Source organism: Myotis lucifugus, unplaced genomic scaffold (genome assembly GCF_000147115.1).
Source record: "Myotis lucifugus unplaced genomic scaffold, Myoluc2.0 scaffold_9363, whole genome shotgun sequence".
NCBI classification, from domain to species: Eukaryota; Metazoa; Chordata; class Mammalia; order Chiroptera; family Vespertilionidae; genus Myotis; species Myotis lucifugus.
The window spans coordinates 2,070-4,627 of record NW_005880411.1 but is presented as its reverse complement, the minus strand read 5'-3'; the positions used below and the strand labels follow the sequence as shown (position 1 = coordinate 4,627).

Below are 2,558 nucleotides of genomic sequence, written 5' to 3'. Positions count from 1 at the left end.
GGCCGCTGTGAGCTGTTGGAGGTTGTCAGCTCACACACACGCACACACGCCTCTTAGTTCAAGGGCGACCCTGAGACCCGCACTGACACCAGTGCGCTGGACGTGCAGTAGCGTCCAGGAGCCTGTGGGCTTATTCATGACCACACCCCTCAGGCCTCGCTGTGTCTGCTCCCCAGAGGACAGGCCCACACCCACGGGTGTCTCCTCCACGGGCTGCCCGAGCGCCTCATGGGACATGGAGCACACACAGGGACCTGTGACAGGCGTCACGGAACCGGGGAGAGCGGGAGGCGGATTTTCAGCTCATCGCACGGCCCCCCCTTTGTCTCCCACGTGGCTCCTCCAGAGGCGGCTGCACAGCCACGCTCTCCTCAAGCACTTTTTTCCTACTTGTCGCACATTGTAAAGTCTTGTTTTTGCACAATGTCCGAATGAGGATAAAATGATAAAAAATTACAATAGATTCATCTCATCCCTTGAATCACATTGTATTTTTGGTGCATTAAAAAAGGGAGAAAGTGAAAGCCACCAGCGTAGGAAATCCGGCCTAAGAACTGTGTCAGTGACTGGAGGGTAACACAGGTTCAGTCGTTAAAAATAGTATCAGAGGGTTATACATACAACAGTTGGAAATTCATAGGCATTGCATTATTTTTTTTAAAAAATGGCAAAATGTTTGGCAAATGTAAGCAAATGACTTGGGCTGGGTTGGGTTTCACCGGCTCTGAGAGGAGCCAGTCATAGCCAGTGAGGCCCCTGCTTCCTGAGGTCGCTCTGCGGGGCTGGGCCCCGCCCCTGGGAGGCGCTCCGGGGGCAGGTGAGGTGCTGGCCCTGCACCCGGCCCCTCGGGCCCTCGGTCGTGAACATGGAAATGGAGCTGGTGAGAGGTGCCAATTACAGACTCCAGCACGGATCACCCGTTAGCATCGCTGAGAGAGCTCGGGCCTTGAACCACATGCAGACCGGGTGAGGCGTCTACACAGTGACCCATATTGCGAAAGTTAGAGAGGGGGGGCTGCCCTCCCGCCTGCACGCCCCCCGCCCCCACGGGAGGAGGGGCTCGGGGTGTCACTAGTGCTTTTCCTGGCCATGTTGTCAACGTGTGGTTTTAGTAGACTTTCTTTAAAAATAGTTGTCTTTTGTCTGTATGCTGTATGTGTGTTCAGGAATGTCCGTCCTCCGAGCTGGCCACCACGGTTCCCTGAACTTGGCAGTGCCCGTTGCTTGCAGCTGTCGGCATCCTGAGACCCCGCGCTGGATCCCAGAGCGGGTAGGTCACGCGTCAGACACGTGGTCCCAAGCTCTCCTCATTCTGAATGCCGTCTGGCTCTGATTTGGAGAAAAGGATAAAGTCCTGTGTGTGTGTGTGTGTGCGTGCGTGTGTGGTTTTTGGAAACCTTTTTTCTTTTTGTAGGAAAATGACCCTTTGATTGCTAGACAGAGTTCGCCCCCTGAGTCGCTATAGAACGGACTCCATGTTCTCGCACCACTCGTGGTCTTCGAGGTTATAGATAAACTTTGTCCTATGCGTCTGGCTGGCGGGCACGGGGTCCCTCCCCAGATTGTCTAGGGTCAGAGTAGAGGCAAAGAACTCACTGGTGCTCAGGCCGCCCTCGTGGTTCTTGATGTAGCGTTTGTAGTTCTTCCGCAGGCACTGCCAGGTGGTGGTGTAGAGCAGGAAGGCGAAGGACTTGAGCGCGATGGCGATGCTGACGTACAGGTGGCGGTAGACCACGTTGTCGTAGAGGACGCAGGCGCCCTGCTCCCCACAGAACGTGCTCCAGAACAGGCAGGTGGAGTCGATGCCAGCTCCGAAGATGAGAGGAGGGGGGATGAAGCCTGTAGGGGAGAGAGCACTCACTGTCTGGCTCCCACGGCCACAGGGGGGACGGGCCAGGCCAGGTCACAGCTGGGGCTCCGAGGCGCACCTGTGAGGCGGCCAAAGACCTGAGTCTGAATCCCAGCTCTGCCCTCCGCCTGCTGGTCAAACCTGGGTAAGTGGCCTGGGTTTCCTGGTCTGCACCAGGGGGGCGACACCTGTCCTAGTCAGACCGCAGGGGGTGGGGCTCCCTGAGGGACACATGCGGTGTCCCCGGGAAGGGCATCCCTGCCGAGGGAAAAGCAGAGAGGCAGCGAGCTGTGCGTAGGGCATCCCAGGGTGTGAGTGCTTTTCAGCGAATGAACTGGGAACCAGAAAGGACCAGAAGCTGAATATGACTCCACGACAACCGTGTGGAGGTCGACACACACGCACAGGTCCTATGTGGCTGTGTGCACACAAACATGGAACTACACTGCTGTGGAGGTGAAAACGAAACCCAGCACGTACTGCACCGTCCCCCCAGGAGGGCAGTGCGGCTCAGAATCCTCTCTGCTGAGCGGGGAACTGCTAAGCTCCGTACATGACAGCACCTGAGGCAGCAACAGCCGGTCACTGGAAAAGGCGGATGGTGTGGAGGCTGTGACCACAGTTAACGGACAGCTCCCTGGTTCTCTCTAGGTCAAGGCCACAGTGTGATGCCCAAGCTCAAAGGCCCTGGACGTACATGAAAATAACC

The 2,558-nt window shown here is 57.0% G+C and overlaps 1 long non-coding RNA gene across 1 annotated transcript; it reads right to left on the bottom strand.

Annotated features, from left to right (window-relative positions):
• Window positions 1-469: 469 nt before the first annotated feature.
• Window positions 470-1,997, bottom strand: LOC111824862. The gene is made up of 2 exons (XR_002827929.1): window positions 1,597-1,997; window positions 470-1,329 (listed from the first exon to the last, which is right to left on the bottom strand). It is a non-coding gene; the product is annotated as an uncharacterized LOC111824862 (long non-coding RNA).
• Between the last annotated feature and the right edge of the window lie 561 nt (window positions 1,998-2,558).